This window comes from Cebus imitator, unplaced genomic scaffold (genome assembly GCF_001604975.1).
Source record: "Cebus imitator isolate Cc_AM_T3 unplaced genomic scaffold, Cebus_imitator-1.0 Scaffold96, whole genome shotgun sequence".
Taxonomy (NCBI): Eukaryota; Metazoa; Chordata; class Mammalia; order Primates; family Cebidae; genus Cebus; species Cebus imitator.
The window spans coordinates 6,597,012-6,618,580 of NW_016107411.1; positions in this window are offsets into that span (position 1 = coordinate 6,597,012).

Below are 21,569 nucleotides of genomic sequence, written 5' to 3' on the forward strand. Positions count from 1 at the left end.
ACACAGAATCCTTTTGGTGCCACTTCTGCGAGAAATTGCTGTCACCAGTGGCACTCCTGCCTGAATCTCACTCAGCTTCAGGCTTGCTGCTGGGGTTGCTCCACCCACTTGGCTCAGTAGGCTGCACTCAGCTCATGCTATGGGCCCAGATTCCATGCTTGCCCATGGCTGTGCGCTCCGCTTGCAGCTGGTCCGGGTATGTCGCAACCATCTTCCACCTTGGTTGCCAGCGTCTGGACAAGGGGGAATCACCTGTACCTGAAAACTCAGAGATGCCAGCAACCATGGAGGCCCAAGGGGTTTTATGGCTCTTCCCTGGGGAGTCCTGAGGTCTGAGGCCCCAAGGAGCATTACAGTTCTTTCTCCTTCCAACTGCCCACAGCACAGCAAATCGGGTGTGGGGTGTGTTTCAGCTTGTCCGTGTTAAAGCTTGTTTGGTCCCAGCTTCCCACTCTAGCTCCCATGGCTCCTGGGCTGGCCCAGCCCCATTGCCACTTCCTGTCATGTGGGGCAGCCACCCAGCACCAGCAGACGGCAGAAGGGCTACACTGTTACAGCTCATTTCTCACCTCCCATTCTGAGGGTCCTGAGTTTTTGTCTCTCCAAGAAGGATGAGGTTATGCAGACACCAAGGAGTGAACAAGGTGGAGAAAGGTTTTAACAGAACAGCTCTCAAAATGAGAGGGGACCTGAAGTTGGTAGCCCTCTATGTAAGAGGGGTTCCGAAGGCAGGTAGTCCCCACATGTAGCTGAGTCTTGGGTTTTTATGGGCTCAGAGTGGGGGAGAGCATGCTAATTAGTCCATGAGTAGGACTGAAAAAAGCACCATTTGATTTGCTAAAAGGCATCGAGGAAGTTGTCACTCCAGTCATAAACTCTGCCTGGAAGTGGCAGTCCACTCTTCAGGATTCAGTCCGTCTTTGGCTTGAAGACCAGGTTTCACCGGGAGCCCACCTGTATCTGCCTAGTAATTTGTCTGTCTCCTGGCACTATCAGTAGTACATAGCTACTTCAGCCCTGGGAGACTAATGCAGGCATTGGTGAATCTCTGGATACATTCTCAGAGAGAGAATCTAATTAGACAAAAATTCTTAATTCTTACAGCCATTTGGGATTTATTGTTAATTGAAATTGATGGAAAAGCATAATATTAGGTATTGAATATTAATCAGCTTCTGGTCATTAATGTTACTTACCAGAGTAGCCATATGCTACAAGAAATATTTCAGAGAATGATTTATTTGTTTTTGTGCCACTTTAAAGAACAGACTTCAAAGCAGATTTATTGATCATAATAGATGTGACTTCTTAGACATTGAAGAGATAATTTGACCTTAAAATGTGTTATTCAACTCCTATTAATAGTGTGGATAGAGATATCTATACATTCTTAAACTAAGTTTATGATTAGCAGCTGCAAGAATAATTTCGATTCAAATGTAAGTTTCGATATTTGTCCTGAAAAACAGATAAAAATGACTACATAAAAGATCTAATTTTGTGTTGTTGGAATTTGATCTTTGTAATATTACTGTTTCTGTTTAATTTTTTTAAGAGTGTGTCATTTAGAATCCAAAAAAATCACTTTTAGAATGTTTATCAGGATTTGCTCAGTTATGTGTCAATGGTAATGATTATAGGCGAAATGTAAATGATCATAATTTTTCTGGAGCCAAAGGAACTTTCTATTTTAATAGATTGTAGAGATCTATATATTCTGAAAACATAATCATCTATGTATTTGGCATCACTGGATACATTTCATTACTCACATAATCTTTGCCTCAGTGCTAAGATCAAGGCAGGCAGTGCTAAGATCCAAGCAGGCAGGTTGTCACAGGCAGACAAAGATCTGTTTTGAAGGCCCTGTAAATGAATACTGACTATAATGGAAGAAACAGCTAATCTTATGCCAAATTAGATAACTCAATAGCCAGATTCTAACATATAAAGTCATATCAAGTCATTCTTGTATTTAGGCCATTAAAATATCTGAGTCCAATTGTGTACCTAAACTTCTTTTTTGTCAACATACTACAATATAGAAATATCTTTGTTTGTTGAATGCTAACTAGACATTCTGAAAATAAAGGTAGATTCAATTACCGTCTAGGCTGGAAGAGTCCAACATCTGATACTGACATTTTTGTTGAATGTGAGTGTTCTTCATTGTACATATTTACACAAACACCAATGCTTTTACATCAAACTATCTATAATGAGTCATATTCAATGAAAATAGAGACTATGAATTGCATAAATCAGTAACTTTCATAGCAACATAATGATGCCTTCATTGGGATCAGATTATCTTCATATTCTTCTCTAGCCCTTTCTATTTTTAGCGATAAGAGACTTGCCTGAGTCAAACCAAGTAACTCTCAGGAGATCTAATACTAAGTAGCATTTATTAATCTTGCTGGCCTGTAAGAATTACTGGCATTTGGAAAGCAGTATATTAACAACTATGACATATAAATATAAGCTAAGCATTTTTTCTTAAATAGACAATTGTGTTGATTTCTCAGTCATACATCTTTGAGACCTAGATGATTAGGGAACACAGGGGATATGTTAGTCCATTTTCATGCTCTTGATAGATACATATCCGAGATTGGGCATGTAAGAGAAAGAGGTTTAATGGACTTACAGTTCCATGTGGCTGGGGGAGCCTCACAATCATGACAAGCAAGGAAGAGCAAGTCACATCTTTTGTGGATGGTGGCAAATATAGAATGAGAACCAAGCAAAAGGGGTTTCCACTTATAAAACCATCAGATCTCATGAGAGTTATTTGCTGTCACAAGAACAGTATGGGTGAAACCACTACCATTATTCAACTGTCTCCCACCATGTCCCTCCCAAAACAATGGGAACTATGGGAGATATAATTCAAGATGAAATTTTCATAGGGCCATAGCCAAACTATAGCAGGGAGTTGTTGTTGTTCTTTAATGAACCTTAACTTTGCTTTAAATGTGTACTTTAAAATAACTACAGCTTAAATGTTTTCTTAAAGAGTCTTAAAATCTAATTCTGTGAAGAAAGTCAATGGTAGCTTCATTGGAATAGCATTGAATCTGTAAAGTATTTTGGGCAGTATGGCCATTTTCACAGTATTGATTCTTCCTATCCATGAGTATGAAATGTTTTTCCATTTGTTTGTGTCCTCTCTTATTTCCTTGAGCAGTGGTTTGTAAGTTGTATTCCTAAGTATTTTATTCTCTTTGTAGCAATTATGAATGAGAGTTCACTCATGATTTGGCTTTCTGTTTCTCATAAGTGGGAGCTGAACAATGAGAACACATGGACACAGGGAGGGGAACATCACACATGGGGCCTGTTGTGGACTGGGTGGCAAGAAGAGAGATAGCATTAGGAGAAATACCTAATGCATGTGGGTCTTAAAACCTTAGATGATGGGTTGATGTATTCAGTAAACCACTATGACACATATATACCTATATGACAAACTGCATGTTCTACACATGTATCACTGAACTTAAAGTATAATAATAACATTTTCAAAAGTCTTAAAATCCTGTGTGGTGACAGAATCAGGATTCTCTAAGGCAGTGGTTCCCAAACTATTGCGGACATCAGAATCCCTTGCAGGGCTTGGCAAAACACAGATCTCCAGTCTCCACTCCAGAGTTTCCCATTCAGCAGGTCTGAGATGAGGTTTGACAACTGGCATCTCAAATAACTTCTCAGGTGATCCAGATGCTGCTGGTCCATGGTACACACTTTAAGAACAATTGCCCTAAATCCTGTTTCTGTTTCAACTTCTTCCCTGTCTTTCCCTCTCTCTCACTCTTGTTTTTCTTTTCCAAAAACCAGCCCTGTTTTGATCACAGTTTCTTGATCATTTTATTAATAGTCACCAGAGATCACTTTTAAAGGAAAATTTGTCAAAAAACTTAGAAGAATTTTAAGAGGGAACCAGTGACTTCCATTAATGATCAGTTTTCTTCCACAGAACCAGGAAAAATATTTAAAAGTTTTCAATACTGTAAGAAGAAAATAATCATCTTGGAACAATAACTTACTCAAGTGCAGATCAGAATTATTACCTAAATTGATATTTATGTTCATAGGAATTTTTTTTATAAAGTTGTGGGTTTTCCAGAGTGAATAGAGATGAGGGGAGGATTGAAATGGAAAATAAGTCACAGTTTGCTTTATACTGCTCTTACATCCCCACATGGAAAAGTACTGTTTTTAACAAATTAGTATTAATTCACAATAAGTCATTTTGTACAACACAATGTGAGTATTATTCTCACTTAAGTTTTATTTTTTGAAAATAGAAATGCTTTCATCAGAAATTGTATTTTTATTTCTAAGCAAGGGCTAATTTTCATTAACTTTGAATAGTAAACAACTAGCCTTGCTTGTTTATGTGGTCTGATAGATTTAAAATATTTTTCTAGATAAAACTTTGTGGAATTAAATAATCAGTTTAACTTTTAAATTTCTATATAGCCTTTGAAAAATGACTTGTTGTATTGTACTTTTAAGACCCCTCACTACCAAATTTTAATAATAGATAAATACAATATTTGACTATAGTACTATTGCATTCATATAGTTCCCCAAATTAGTTCTAGGTGGACACAGAAAAATCTCAAGAATACAAAGTGACTATCTTACTTTGATTCAGCATTACAAAGCAAGACCTTCTTTCTAATTAAGCAATTAATTCCATCCTTTCCCCACACTACATGTCGACATTCACATTTAGCTTAAGCAAGATGAGCTCACCCTGAAATTTCAACAACAAAACAAATTCTCCTCCAATCTTGCACAATTTCAGCTCTCATTCTTTAACAATGAAGTAGTACTGGATTTTTGCCATATTATTAAAGGTATTTAATAATATATTTTTGCCATATTATTAATGGCAAAATTTTGCCATATTTTTGCCATATTATTAATATTGTATATTGCATCATTCAAAATTAATGGAAACCATTTATTAAGTTATATGCATTTGATATTGGGCTAAGGGCTCTTTACAAGTTCTTTTCCTTTTTGTCCAACAATAATTTCTGTAAGAAATTTATGTGTTAGGCTGTTCTTTCATTGCTATAAATATCTGAGATTGAGTAAATTATAAAGAAAAGGGGTTTAATTGGCTCACAGTTCTGCAGGCTGTACAGGAATCATGGTGCTGGCACCTGTTCAGCTTCTGGGGAGGCCTCAAAGGGCTATTACTCATGAAGGAAGGCAAAAAGGAAGCAGACACATTACATGGAAAGAGAGAGACAGAGACAGGGTCAGGTGCCACACTTTTAAAAAACTAAGTCTCGTTAGTACTCCCCACCCCTGAAGGATCTATACCCATGATCCAGTCACCTCCCAACAGGCCCTGCCTTCAACACAGGGGATTACAATTCAACATGAAATTTGGGCCAGCTGTATATCCAAACTGTATCAATATTATTTGTTTTAAAATGGAGGAAATCAACATTGAGAGAAATAAACTTGCCCCAAATTACTGAGGGCATGAATGGTAAGACCACATAATCTAAAAGCTTCCCTGAAAACTTTGTTTGTTAAGCTTATATGTCCTTGTCATTTGGTAGCCAACCTTCAACTTTGCTATAGGAAAATATATTTTCCCCTTTTCTTCCACTTTTCAGATGACATTTTTTGCCTATTAGGTATTAATACCTAGATGCCCATTTTTCTCTGATCTCCATATTTTCTGAGGCTTAGTCCCCATGATTTCCCTTTGACTCTGTAGTATAAGGACATTCTTACTTAAGGAAACTAAAACCATTATTTGTGTTTGGAAACCAAGAGCCTTAACTTACGTGAATTCGATTTAGTTGTGATCCACCTTTACTCTTCAGAACTGTGCCGGGTTCCTACTACGCTCCCATTCATTTTGCTCCCAATCTTTCTTTTCAAACACCCGCCCTTCTACTATTTTTTTACAATATTTATTTTGAAAACAAATGTAGTTGTTTTCTGGAGCAAACTCAGGCACAGTCTTTTAAAAATCGATTAAGTGGATTAGTAAAATTAATAAGATTAATTATAAAAATAGGTATCACCAAGATCAATGGTTATAGTCAATAAACAATTTCTTTCCTTTGCAAAATGTACTCTGGTTAATATATTTGTTTCCTTAGCTTGGCACACTAAAAGGGAGGGTAATTTCACCAACTGTCTAAGCTCCATTTTTATCATTTCTCTTCCTTTAGCTGAATGAAAAATTTACATAAGCTAAATATTTAAATGCATTTCAAACTTGAATAAAAACTTTGAAGTTAGTAACTTTTTAAAATTTCCTAGGTTTATGCCAGAATTCTTAAGATGATTTTGAATATAAAAAAGTTTCAATTAATAGCAGTTGAATCAGAAGGGATTTAGTTATTTGAATACACAGCCTGAGCTTCAAACATTGTTTTAAAACCCCTCATTCTCTTTCTTAAATATGTCAGTGTTTCACAAAGGATTGAGTATGTTTTACATAGGATGAATAGAGTGCTTTGAATCTTTCCTTGTTTTGAACTAGCTTAAAATGTTTTTGCTTTTTGCAATGCTAGCAAAGCCATAATTAACAGAAGTACATTTATTCTAAGCATATTTATTATAAGTACATAAATTTCAAAAAATGTATTCAACTCCACTGTAGGCAACAGAGCAAGACTCTGTCTCAAAAAATAAAAATATATTGAAATTTGAAATAATCCAAAAAATGAAATGTATATAAGAATTTCGATGTATGTGTTGTATGTAAAAGGTTAAAAGCACTGAACAAACACTGCTATGGTTTCAGTATACCCTCCAATGTTCATGTGTTGAAATCTTACTATCCTATGCAAATATTGAGATGTAGAACCTTTTTTTTCTAATTTCACTTTAAGTTCTGGGATACGTATACAGAACGTGCAGGTTTGATACATAGGTATACACGTGCCATGGTGGTTTGCTGCATCCATCACCCCAACAACTATGTTAGGTATTTCTCCTAATGCTATCCCTTGCCTATCCCCGCCACTGAGTGCTATCCCTCCCCTTGCCACCCATCCCCAAACTGGCCCCTGTGTGTGATGTTCCCCTCACTATGTCCATGTGTTTTCATTATTCAACACCTACTTATGAATAAGAAAATGTGGTGTTTGATTTCCTGTTCTTGTGTCGGTTTGCTGAGAATGATGGTTTCCAGCTTTATCTATGTCCCTGCAAAGGACATGAACTTATCCTTTTTGATGGCTGCATAGTATTCCATGGTGTAGATGTGCTGTATTTTCTTTATCTAGTCTATCTTTGATGGGCATTTGGGTTGGTTCCAAGACTTTGCTATTGTGAACAGTGCTACAATAAACGTACGTGTACATGTCTTTATAATAGAATGATTTATAATTCTTTTGGTATACATTCAGTAATGAGATTGCCAGGTCAAGTGGTATTTCTATTTCTAGATCCTTGAGGAATCTCCACACTGTCTTCCACAATGATTGTACTAATTTACACTCCCACCAACAGTGTAAAAGCATTCCTATTCCTCCACATCCTCTCCAGTATCTGTTTTCTCCTGACTTTTTAAATGATTGCCATTGTAACTGACATGAGATGGTATCTCAATGTGCATTTCTCTAATAAGCAGTGATGATGAGGTTTTTTTTCATGTTTGTTGGCTGCATAAATGTCTTATTTTGAGAAGTGTCCGTTCATATGCTTCACCCACTTTTTGATGGGATTGTTTCATTCTTGTAAATTTGTTTAAGTTCTTTGTAAATTCTGTATATTAGCCTTTTGTCAGATGGGTAGATTGCAAATAATTGTTCCCATTCTGTTGGTTGCTGGTTCACTCTAATGATATATTCTTTTGCTGTGCAGAAGCTCTTTAGTTTAATCAGATCCCATTTGTCAACTTCACTTTTGTTGCCATTGCTTTTAGTGTTTAGTCATGAAGTCCTTGCCCATGCCTATGTCCTGAATGTCATTGCCTACGTTTTCTTCTAGGGTTTTTATGGTGTTACCTCTTACATTTAAAACTTTAATCCATCTTGAGTTAATTTTTGTATAAGGTGTAAGGAAGAGATCCAGGTTCAGTTTTCTGCATATGGCTAGCCAGTTTTCCCAACACCATTTATTAAATAGGGAATCCTTTCCCCATTACTTGTTTTTTTCAGGCTTTTCAACGATCATATGATTGTAGGTGTGCGGCATTATTTCTGAGGCCTCTGTTCTGTTCCATTGGTCTATATCTCTGTTTTGGCACCAGTATCATGCTGTTTTGATTACTGTAAACTTGTAGTATAGTTTGAAGTTAGGTAGTGTGATGCTTCCCGCTTTGTTGTTGTTGTTGTTGTTGTTAGGATTGTCTTGGCTATGTAGACTCTTTTTTGGCTCCATATAAAATTTAAGGTTTTTTTTTTTTTCCAAGCTGTGAAGAATGTCAGTGGTAGCTTGATGAGGATGTCATTGAATCTATGAATTACTTTGGGCTGTATGGCCATTTTCATGATATTGATTCTACCTAACCGTGAGCGTGGAATGTTTTTCCATTCGTTTGTGTCCTCTCTTATTTCCTTGAGCAGCATTTTGGAGTTCTCCTTGAAGAAGTCCTTCACATCCCTTGTTAACTGTATTCTTAAGTATTTTATTTTCTTTGTAACAATTGAGAATGGAAGTTCACTCATGATTTCGCTCTCTATTACTGGTGTATAGGAATGCTTGTGGTTTTTGCACATTGATTTTGTATCCTAAGACTGCTGAAGTTGCTTATCAGCTTAATGAGAGTTTGGGCTGAGACTGACTATGGGGTCTTCTAAATATACATTCATGTCATCTGCAAATAAAGGCAATTTGACTTCTTCTTTTCCACATTGAATACCCCCTATTTCTTTTTCTTGCCTGATTGCCCTGTCCAGAACTTCCAATACCATGTTGAATAGGAGTGGTGAGAGACAGCATCCTTGTCTTGTGCCAGTTTTCAAAGGAAATGCTTCCAGTTTTTGCTCCTTCCGTATGATATTGGCTGTGAGTTTATCATAAATAGCTCTTATTATTTTGAGATACATTCAATCGATAGCTAGTTTATTGAGAGTTTTTATCACAGAGGGCTGTTAAATTTTGTCATAGGCCTTCTCTGCGTCTATTGAGATAATCATGTGGTTTTTGTCTTTGGTTCCTTTTTTGTGATGTATTACATTCAGAAATTTGCTTATGTTGAATCAGCCTTGCATGCAAAGGATGAAGTTGTATTGATCATGATGGATAAGCTTTTTGATGTGCTCTTGGATTCAGTTTGCCAATATTTAATTGAGGATTTCTGGGTCAATGTTCATCATGGATATTGGCCTGAAATTTTCTTTTTTAGTTGTGTCTCTACCGGGTTCCTTACTCTCTCTTTGCTCTTCTGCCATGGGATGATGCAGCAAGAAGGCTCTTGCTAGATTCGGGACTTCCTAATCCCCAGAAACATAAGCAAAATTAATTCCTATTGTTTATACACTAGCCTACTGTGATCTTCCGTTACAACAACACAAAACAAAGGCAAGCGTCTTTTCAGAAAAAAATGTTTAGAAGAAGATACATTGCCAACATTCTTGGAGTAAAGGTTTTGTTAATTAAGTATTTCAACATAAATTAAAAAAAATCTTCTTTAGCTTACAAAAATTAAGTTTGAATGAAAGATTGCTGTGCCATTGAATAAAGTGGTATTTATTTACTGTATCTTATCAATACAATATTGTTCTAAGTATTATAAAAAGGTTTTTAAATAAAATAAATAATAAATGTATAATAATTTCTTTAAAAAAAGAAATAAAACTGTGTTTGTCCTCAAGAATTTATAACACAGTAATTAAAACACTAAGGAGAATGTAACACTGTGATAAAAATGATGATGGATTTCATGTTGGAAAACAGCAAGTTGTACATATTAGAAAAATAAAACTATCAGCTAGGAGTAAAAGGAAACATCTCCAACTTGATAAAGGACATGAGTGAAAAATCTAGGCTAACATCATCGGTAATTAATAAAGTGAATGCTTTCACTCTAATATTAGAAAAAGGAAAGAAACTCTTCTCTTACAGTTTATATTTGACATTGCATTGACAGTTTTAGCCATGCAATAAAGTAAAAGAATGGAAGGTATGTATTCTATGCAAATATTAAAAGATTGTAGGATCATTTATTTAATGGAATAAAATCAACTGAAAATTGAAGAAAGCATCACAGGAGACAAAGAAGGGCATCATATTTGCATAAAATGTTTAATATATGAATAATATTTAATAATTACTATAAGCATTTATGTACCTAATTAAAGACCATCAGAATATGTGAATCAAAATCAAACAGAATTGAAGGTTGAAAATACAATTCTGCCATAATAGAGACTTCAAAACTTCACTCTCAATAATGGATAGAACATCTGAGAGAAAACAAAAAAGAAAATAGAGAAGTCAAGCAACTCAATACACCAACTACATCTACCATACATATAAAGACTATTCTAACAAACAACAACAGTGTATGCATTCTTCTAACATGCATATGAAACATTTTTCATGCTGGACCATATCTTAGGTCATAGAGTAAGTTTCAATAGATTTAAAACCTTGTACAAAATATTTTCTCTGAACACAATAGGATAAAGTTAGATATCAATAACAGACTTAAAACTGAAAAAAATTTAAAATTGTAGAAATTAAATAATACACTCTAAGGCAACTAATGAAATAAAGACAAAATTGTAAAGAATATTAAAAAATACCTAGAGATAAATAAAAATGAAAACAAAAATACATTAAACTTTATGAGATGCAACAAAAGTAATGTTAAGGGAAAATTTATATCTACCCCAATGTTTAGATTAAAAACAAGAAAGATTTCAAATCAAAAACCTAACTTTATAACTTAAGGAACTAGAAAAGAAAAACACACTAAACACAAATCCAGCAGAAGAACAAAATAATAAAAATTAGAGCAGACATAAATGAAATAGAAAAAAGAAAACAGATTAAATCAATGAAAGCAAAAGTTTTTCTTTGAGAAAGAAGAAAATCAACAAACCTTTATCTAAGTGAAGTAAAAATAAAAAGAGAAGACTTAATAAAATTAGAAATAAAATGGGAGCATTAATATCAATCATATAGAAATATATGGAATTATAAGAATACTTTGAAAAATTATGTGACAACAAATTGGATAACCTAAATCCAATAAAAAATGCCTAGAAGGACAACATTTTTCAAGACTCAATAATGACAAAATAGAAAATCTGAATATACCTGTAACTAGTAAGAAGATTCAAATCATAATATAATAACAACAAAAAAAGAAACAAAGACCTGAAATTGATGCTTTATGGGTGAATTATACCAAATATTTGAAGAATTAACACCAATATTTCTCAGACTTTTCAAAAAATCAAATAAGAGAAAACATTTCTTACCTCATTCTATGAGGCCATTATTACTTGGATACCAAAGCCAGACAAAGACACAACAGGAAACAAACAAAACACGTAAATAATCTTTACGAGGAGGCTTAGTGCTGTGGCTCAAACCTGTAATTTCAGCACTTTGGGAGGCGTAGATGGGTGGATCACCTGATATCAGAAGTTTAAGACTAACCTGGAAAACATGGTAAAACCTATCTCTACTAAAAATACAAAAACTTTGCCAGGTGTGGTTGCTCAGGCCTGTAATCTCAACTACTCAGGAGGCTGAGGCAGGATAATCACTTCAACCTGGGAAGCAGAGGTTGCAGTGAGCCAAGATTGTGCCATTGCACTTCAGCCTGGGTGACAGAGTGACACTCTGTCTCAAGGAAAAAAATAATAATCTTTATGAGCATTGATGTAAAAATCAAAAAGAAAATACTAGGAAACTAAATCCAGCAGCATATTAAAAGGACTATATACTGACCAAAATAATTTAGAATGCAAATATATTTCAATACAGGAAAATTAATCAGTATCACAATAACAGAGTAAAGAAAAGAATACACACTAATCTTAATTTTTACAGAAAATGCATTTGAAAAATTTCAACATCACTTCATGATAAAGAACACTCAATAAAAGAAATAGAGAAAAGCTACCTCAACACAATAAAGACTGTAGATTAAAAATCCATATCAAATATATACTCAATGGTAAAATAAGTTATTTTTAATAAAACCAGAAACAAAGTAGAGATACTCAATTTCTTCACCTTTATTTAATATAGTACAGAAAGTTCTAGTCAGCACAATTAGGAATGAAACACAACAAAATAGGAAAGAAAGAAAAAATTGTCTATCTTCACACATGTTACAGTTCTATGTGTAGAAAACTTTAAAAAGTACAGAAAAATATGTGAGAACTAATAAATGAATTCTAAAAGTAGCAGGATACAAAGTAAGCACTCAAAAATCAATTTACTCTCTATGCACTAACAATGATCAATCTGAAAAACATATTTTAAAATTTCATGTGTAATTTCAGCAAGAAAAATGAAATACATGGGAATCAACCAAGAAGGTGAAACATTTATACAGTTAAAACTACAAAACATTGCTAAAAATATTTAAAATATGTAAGTAAATAAAAACATATTCTATGTTCATGGATTGAAAGGCTATATATATTAGATTCAGGGAGTGTATATGCAGGTTTATTACATGGATATATTGCATGATGCTGCAGTTTGGGCTTCAATTTAACGCATAACCCAGATTGTAAACATAGTATCCAACAGATAGTTTTTCAATCATTGCCCCTCTCCCTTCCTCTTCCCTTTTTGAGTCCCAAGGATCTATTATCTCTATCATTATGTCCATGTGTATCTCATGTTTAGCTCCTACTTATAAGTGAGAATATGCAGTATTTGGTTTACAGTTTCTGTATTAATTTGCTTAGGATAATGGCCTCCAGCTGCATCCATGTTGCTGAAAAGGGCATGATTTTGTTCTTCATAGCCGCATAATATTCCATTCTATACCACAATTTCTTTAGCTAATCTACCGTTGATGAGCATCTCAGTTGATTCCATAAGACAATATTTTTAAGATGTCAGTGCTATTATACCAAAGCAACCTGCAGATTGAATGCAATTCCTATTATATATTTTTTGAGAAATAGAAAAAACTCATTCTAAAATGATTGTAGAATCTCAAAGGGACTAGAATAGCCAAAACAATCTTGAGAATGAAGAGCAAAGTTGGAGGATTTTCACTTCCTAATTTCAAAAAGTACTACAAGGTTAAAATACTAAAACTGTGAATCTGTCATAAATCTATCTAGATGACAGACATATGGACCAATGAAATAGAATAGAGCCTAAAAACAAATCCTCATATATATAGCCAAATAATTTTGACAAAAGTGCCAAGACCATTTAATACATAAGAGTCTTTTTAACAAATGGTGGTGAGAAAACTGGATGTCTACGTGAGAAAGGATTAAGTTGGTTGATTACCTAAAACCATGTACAAAAATGAACTCAAAGTAGATCAAAGAACTATATGAAAGATCAAAATTTATAAATCTCTTGGGTAAAAACTTGGAGTAAAAGTTTCAGGACATTGAATTAGGTAATAATTTCTTGAGACTTCCTACAGAGGCACCAATAGTCAGAAAAAAATACTGGACTTCATGGATATTTGTAAAAAAAAAACTGTTTACTAAGAGACAATATAAACAGAGTAAAAAATTCAATCCATTGAATGGGAGAAATATTTTTATATCACATATCGGATAAGGGATTAACATTTCAGAATACATAGAGAACTCCTAACATAGAGAATACATAGAGAACTCAGCAAGAACAACGAAAACAATTAAAATATGAATGGCAATTTCGAATATCCATTTCTTAAATAAAATATACAAATGGTCAGGAGTATCGTAAAATAGGCTTAACATCACCAATCATTAGGGAAATGCATATAAAAACTAAAATGAGATACTACCTGATGTCCATTAGAATTATTATTAAAAAACTGAAAATAGTAAGTGTTGGTAAGAATATGAAAAATGGAACTCTGTGTACTACCAATGAAAATGTAAAACACTTCCAATTACCACACAAAGCATTGCAACAATTCCCTCAGAAATTAAAACTAGAATGAACATCAGTAATTCCACTTCTGTGTATATACCCAAAATAAGTGAAAGCAGGATCTTGAAAATATATTTGTACACCCATGTTCATTCATAGCATAATTATTCACAGTAAACATGGAAGTAGCCCAAGTGTCCACTAGCAGAAAAAATGACAAAACATGGTATATACATACAATAGAATATTATTCTACCATGATTGTGAGAACATTCTGACATGGATGAACACTGAAGTCATTTTGACAAGTGATCTTTTTTATTTTCTTTTTCTGTCTGACTGGGTTATTTTAAGACATGTTGTCATGTTCTGAAAATATTTCTTCTGCCTTATCTAGTCTACTGTTGAAGCTCCAAATTGTATTTTTTATTTCATTCATCAAATTTGGCAGTTCCAGAATTCGTTATTATTTTAATATTTATCTCTGATTAATTTGTTATTCATATTCTGAACTGTTTTTCTGATTCTTTGTATTTTTTTACTACGTTCTTTGGTATCTCACTGAGATTCTTTAATATTATTTTGAGTTTTCTCAGGCATTTCATATTTCTTTGAATCAGAATCTATTTCTGGAGAATTACTCTGCTCCCTTGGAGCTTTCATATTTTGTTGTTTTTCATGTTTCTGGTGTCCTTGCATTGATATGTACACATCTGGTGTAACAGCCACTTTTTTTAGTTTTCTGTATTCTCTCTCTTAGAAGGAATTACTTTATTAAATATCAATTTATGGTGTTGGTTGGGTAGGACACTTTGGTCGTAATTTTGGGTGCATGTAGTTGTGTAGTCTCCATATGATATCATCAGCTTTAAACTATGTTGAGTGATGTCTGTGATTCCTCCATGTCTTAGGCTGTGGTGGTTAGTGAAGGCTATGGTAAGGATTTGCTGAGGATGGGAATGCCCGGTTCGCCAGTCCTTGGGTTCCAGTTGTGGCAGTGGCAGGACAAGTGTGCCTGTCCTTGGGCCTCTACTTGGCATACATGAATCCTAGTGTTAATGGTCCTGTCCAGAAGAATTCTTGGGCTTCTCCGCAGCTTGTTTATGTGCTGTCAGTGGTGGACCAGGTGGGTAGTGGATCCTTGGGCCCCAGTGTACATGTTATGGGTGATGACAGTAGCAGTGGCTTGAGATCCCTTGGACTCCCAGGAATCACATGCTCATGTTAGCAGTGGTGGGGGTGGGCAGTCCAGTCTCTGGGCCCCCAGAGGGCACATGAGGATGGGTATCAGTGGTGGTGATGGTGGCATGGTAGATGATATCATCCTGAGGCCCTTAGGAGGAGTACACAGATATCAGCAGTGGTACATAAAATAGGATAATTCTCTGGTCCTTGGGTAGCTCACTCAGGTACTGCTGGGGTTGTGGCAGGTTGGTTGGTATGTCTTCCACGCCCTTAGTGGTTTGCACAGTTGCAGACTGTAGTAGACAGGGCAGAGCAATCCCTAGGCCCTTGGGCAGCATGTTTCAGTGGAGATGGTAGTTTCAGTGGCAGACAGGGAGATTCTGTCATCAGGACACATGCAAATGTCTGACAGCACTGCCTTTGGAAGCCTAGGTTTGCTCTCATTAGTAACGATCCCAGGATGGGAGCTTTCAGGCTTTGGGGAATACACGTTTTGGCTTACTTTGTCCTGCAACAGTGTTCCCAGTGTGCTACATGACCCATTTCCCAGTGCATAGAACACTGTGTGAGGGTGCTGTGGAACCTGCTACATTGTTAGGTCTAACCAGTGTAGTGCCAATGCAGCCCTCTGGGTGGACACATGTGTGTCAATGGGGTTCCAGGAATATGGAGATGAAGAAACTGTTGGGTCCCAGGTTAGAATGCAGACTGGTGAGGGTTCAAGTTTCAAAATAGCTCCTTGCTTCAGCTTCTTGGGCCTTGTGCTATATGTGGAACACATTGTGAACTCTTTCTGCGGAGCACTGCCATAGACTGCAGGCAGCTCCCCAATCTCCAGATCTACAAGTGTAAAGAGGCTCTCGTATGGCTAGAATTGCAGGAGTTGATGGTATTAATAGCAATGTGGACTGCTGAGAATCTCTTAGTTACCCTTTCTCTGCAGTGAGGAGCTTCTCCATGCTCCCAGCTGATTCCAGCTGGGCCATCTGCCTCACTTCACTTCCTTGCATGCCCTAGGTGTTTCCTGTCATTTATCTGCTGAATTCCAGTGTTCCCTGTTACATGCTATATTCATAGTGTGATTATCTACTCATTATTTTGGTTCTTCTTTGTGAGGATCCTAGAGGCAATGCCTCTAATCATTTGTCTTAAAGCTCCCTCTCTTTCTGAAAATTTTTAAATGCTCTGAATTATTAACTGATGTTCACTTACTAAAAGGATTTTTATATTCTTGCTGTATAAAACATAAAATAAAGTAATGACTCTGTAATCCCAGCTACTCAGGATGTGAAGGCAAGAGAATTACTTGAACCCAGGAGGTAGAGGTTGCAGTGAGTCGAGATCGCACTACTGCACTCCAGCTTGGGTGACAGAGCGATACTGTATGTCAAAAACAAAAACAGTAATGACTCATTAATAACATATTCGGACACAGTAAAGTTTATTTGAAAGATGTTCTATAACTGTACGGGTGTCTGCTGTGGCTAAAATATTGGAAAATCAACAAATATTACATTATTTTTTACTATATGAGAATAAAAATGTCTGAGTACTATAAGAGTGAGAAATATTTTTTAATGTCCTTTCTTTCTCCTTTGCATGTCCACTCCTCTTTACCTCTACTGCGCTTCTCCTGTATTTTTCCTACGCTGTCTTTACATGTCATTATTTGTTCCTGTGATGAATTAGAGACTCTGTTGGCAATTATAAAATATTTATATTAGAATCTCAAAGAAGGCATTTGGTCACTTAAGAGCTAATAACAACTCAAAGTACCTATTTAAGATGTTTTAGAAAACCACTGATGAATTTGATTAGCCATACCTAAAAGAAAAATACAGATATAGATATATATTTTGGCTGATTAGCATATATGCTGTTCAAGAGAACATGCATGCTATGCTCTTTCAAGGATATAGCAAAGTTTAAAGAGTTTATTTGTAAACATCACCGTTAAGTACAATTTTTACTGACATAAAGGCTATTTAGTGCCATTTCTTTCTGTCCACCCTGTAATCATTTCTGCCACTTTTGCCATGTTCTCCTTTTGTTTTGACAAAAGAACAGGATTTGGAAACCTGGCATACCACCAGTAATAATCTCCCAAATCTCTGATTTAGAAATTATAAAATAAATTGTTAACTTACTCTTGCAGTGTTAGGTTATAGAATACATAGTTTCACTGCATTCTCAAAGCTATCTTCTCTTTTTAAATTATTTTATTTTTAATTGACAAATAATTATATTTATGAGGTAAAATATAATATTTTGATACATGTTTATGATGTGATATGGTTAAATTAAAATTAAATAATTTCATAACTAAAGCATGATTCAGACAGGTCCATCACCTTACATACTTTTTGTGTTTGTATGTTATGAAAACATTTTAAAATCTCTTTATCTTTGTTTTTTATAATTTTTTAAAAGTTTATCCTAGGAATCATGAGCAATGTTTTGAATTGCTCTCTTAAATTCTGTTATTGCAGTTTCTGTTTATTTGGTGACCCCGAGGACAAAGAACATTGCTATGTACTGTACAGATATCATCAGCTATAATATTTATAATTGAATTATGAAGTAGATATGTATATTCCAACCTACAGATTAAAACACTGAGGCTTAAGGAGTTTAGGTGGTATTTTATGGCTTGCAAACTTGTAGGTGCTGTAGCCATGATTCAAACTCGGATATAATTCTAAAGCTCATAAGCTTAATCACCATGATATACTGCTTTTCCCTTTTACCTCTGTGATTCAGTTGTACAGTTCAAGCCACTTTGAATGTTGATTTTATTCTCCAATAAATCACCAATGATCATGTATTTGGGTGGCTAAAACCTGCTGTAGATATGTATCTTTCATGAAAATGTTCATCATTATAAATCTTGGGCTTTGTATATTAGTTTGGTCCTTGCCTTCTCCATCAGTCTTTTTATTGGCATTGCCTTTAACAGTGATTTTAGACATTAAATTCTTCAAATCCCACCTTTAATACTTTATTAATTCTCAATTAATTCTCAGTAGATCACCTTTATGCATAATTTTTTTTTCATTCGATACCCCCATCACTTCATTCAAATCAATCCTTACAGCTCTTCTTCAAGTATTATAGCATACATATATATATGCATCTAATGTTCTGTCTTCCTGCCTCTTCTGAGACTTTGCTCATTAGTCATCTACTCTCTACCATTCTATTACTGCTTATTTCTTTCCCTCCATTTTTAAACATGGTCAAGTCTTTCTTATATTTAAATTTTCTGCTTCATCTCCTTGCCCATCTCTACTGCTCAGTCTCTTCTGTACAAAGCAAAATGGGTCCTCCGGGTTTCCAGATGATTTATTCAAGCTTATCAGAGTGATGCAAAATACAAAAAGATTTAAAAACATGTTGTATCACTCCTCTGACTTCCTTTTCACAAGATTGCTCCTTCTTCGGTCTTTCCCGTCTCAGCAGAAGATAGCATCATCCATCCCATCGCTTAAACCAAAACTTCAGGTGGCACCCTTGTTCCATTTTTGTCCCTCCAGTTAGATAGTTAATTCTTTAGTACTCTTCTTGGAATTACAATTAAAATAGATTATTAAACTTGTCACTTCTCAATATTTTCTTTGTTTTATTGCAAGACCAATTTATCATGTCTGACATATGCTAGTTCAATAGTCTCTTCTCTAGCTTTCTTTGTTTTTCTTTTTTATCCCCACAATAGTTTATAATCCACACAAGAGTGACATTTCCCTGTCTAAAGTATACATATCAGATCATTCATTCTCCTGCTTAAATACTTTTAATGGCTTTTCATAGCAATGAAATACAACACAAACACCTATTAAATCCTACAAAAATATGAGAATGTTGTATAGACCCAATAATGATAATATAATTTTTTGTATTACCTTGCCTACATGGCTTAATTCAACCACTGCAATTTCCCCCATGTTAAGTTATCTGTGGCTACTGTGTCTTTCTTACTAATTTTTCAACAATTCAACCTTGGTTGTTGCATATTTCATCTTCCCCTTAATCTCACTGTGTATATTCCCATGGTTCTTCCATTCTCATTGCTCACACTTCATAACAAATGTTAGCCATTCAAAAGAGCCTCTTCTAATGATGCCACTAGGCAAATTAGTTTCCATGTACCTATTTACTACAACTTCCTATTGCATTTTTTTTTCAATTTTGTAACAAATTCTCAAAATTTGAAATTCTAGTTTTATTATTTACTTACGTTTCAACTGATATCTTGCCTCACAAGAACATAGCATTCGGTAAAGAGGAAAATATTTTTTATAAGTTAAATGATTTAGCACCTTAAACACACAGTGGATTCTTATTTAGTATTTGTTGAATTAAAAAGAAATGAATTTAATTATAATTATTCGTGTATACCTATTGCTACAAAAATTGAGATAACTACATGACAGAAGACTCAATGTAGTTAATGTAATTTTGGATTAAAAATACAGAGAACAAGCTATTTCTATTTGGAAAATTATATGATTTATTTATAATAAAATAGTACAGTCATTTTTTTGTTATCTGCAGGGGGTTGATTCCAGGACTTCTATGGAAAAATCCCCTAACAAAATCCATGGAGACTCAAGTTTGTTATATAAAATAAAATGGTATTTTCATAACCTCTTCGCAACCTCCTATATATTTTAATTCAACTCTAGATTATTTGTAATACCATATACAATGTAAATGCTATGTAAATACTGATTATACTGTATTTTTAAAGTTTGTTTTATTTTTATTGTTGTAACCTTTTTATTATCTTTTCAGTCTGTGGGTGGGGATGTGGAACACAGATATGGACGGCCAACTTTAATTGCTAAAATGCATATTTCTAATTCTGAGTTACTTAGCTTTGAATATTGTGTTTAATAATGAAAATAAAACAAAATCTGACAATTTGTTGATTTTTAAAAGTAGCTCTAAAGTATATTCTTTATCTTAATGATGTTTCTGTAGGACATTTGATCTGGTTTTGAATCTCCTATTCATTGTCCACATTACTAATTTAAATTGCAGCAATATCATTTGCTGCAATTTATACTATTTCTGAACATCTCTGCCGTTCTCTTGATTTTTGTTTATGAGCTCAAAATTTATTTATTTATTTGTTTGTTTGTTTGTTTATTTATTTATTTATTTATTTGGAGACAGGGTCTCACTCTGCTGCCCATGCTGGAGTGCAATGGCATAATCTCAGCTCACTACAACCTCTGCCTCCCAGGTTCAAGTGATTCTCGTGTTTCAGCCTCCTGAGTAGTTGGGATTACAGGCACGAGCCACTACACCAGGCATATTTTTGTATGTTTTGCAGAGACTAGGTTTTGCCATTTTGGGTAAGCTGGTCTCGAACTTTTGACATCAAGTGATTTGCCCACGTTGGCCTCCCAAAGTGCTGGAATTACAGGCATAAGCCACTGTGCCCAGACCAAGTTTGTAACTTTTAAATTTAACTCCCTCATAAATTTTGGCAATTCTTTGTTTTCAACATCTTATTTACATCTTTATATGGACAATATTAAGGTACTTCTAATTAAACCCATATGCATAATAATGTGATTCTTAACAGCTGCATTTAAATTCTAACTCATCTAAGTCCACATTTTCTTATCTGTGAAACAGGGATTAGAACAGTATCTACGTCTTAGGTAGGATGAACTAAAGATTCAATGGTGAAACTGTTCAAATCATTGAGCAGATAATAAATGGTATGTAACTGTTTAGTTATTGCCATAAATAGTACCATTACAATTTTATTGATAATTAATTTACTATCTCATTATTATACCTTGTCAAAATATAAAGAAAAAAATTTGATATTTAATGAGCTTTTTTAAAAAAAATAGTATGTTTTAAGTAATTAAAGTGTAACTCTGGTTACTTTTTGGTGAATAGTCTCTCATTTATTTACTAATATTTAACACTTATAATGTACCAAATACTATATAAGATATTAAGAATTCTAAACATTTACAAAACTTAATATCTTTTCTTAAAGGGCTCAAATTATGACATGACATTCAAAGAAGAAAATATTCATTTGCATTAGGAATTAGGAGAGATTATATTGCAGACATATTCAAGGTACTGAGTTTGAGGTCAAACTTGATAGATCTTTTCCTAATATTTAATATCCAGCCTCAATTTCCTTACTTGTAAAATAAGTGATTTGATTATATTATCTCTAATAACTATCCCAGGAATAAATGTTATGTGAAAGTAAGTCACCCACTAATTAGCATAGTATTCCTAACTAAAACAAACAAGGAAAACATGATATTATTTACAACAATTTCCATTTATTTTTCAAAATTGTTAGAGGAATTTTTTGTGCGTATTTGTGTATGTCT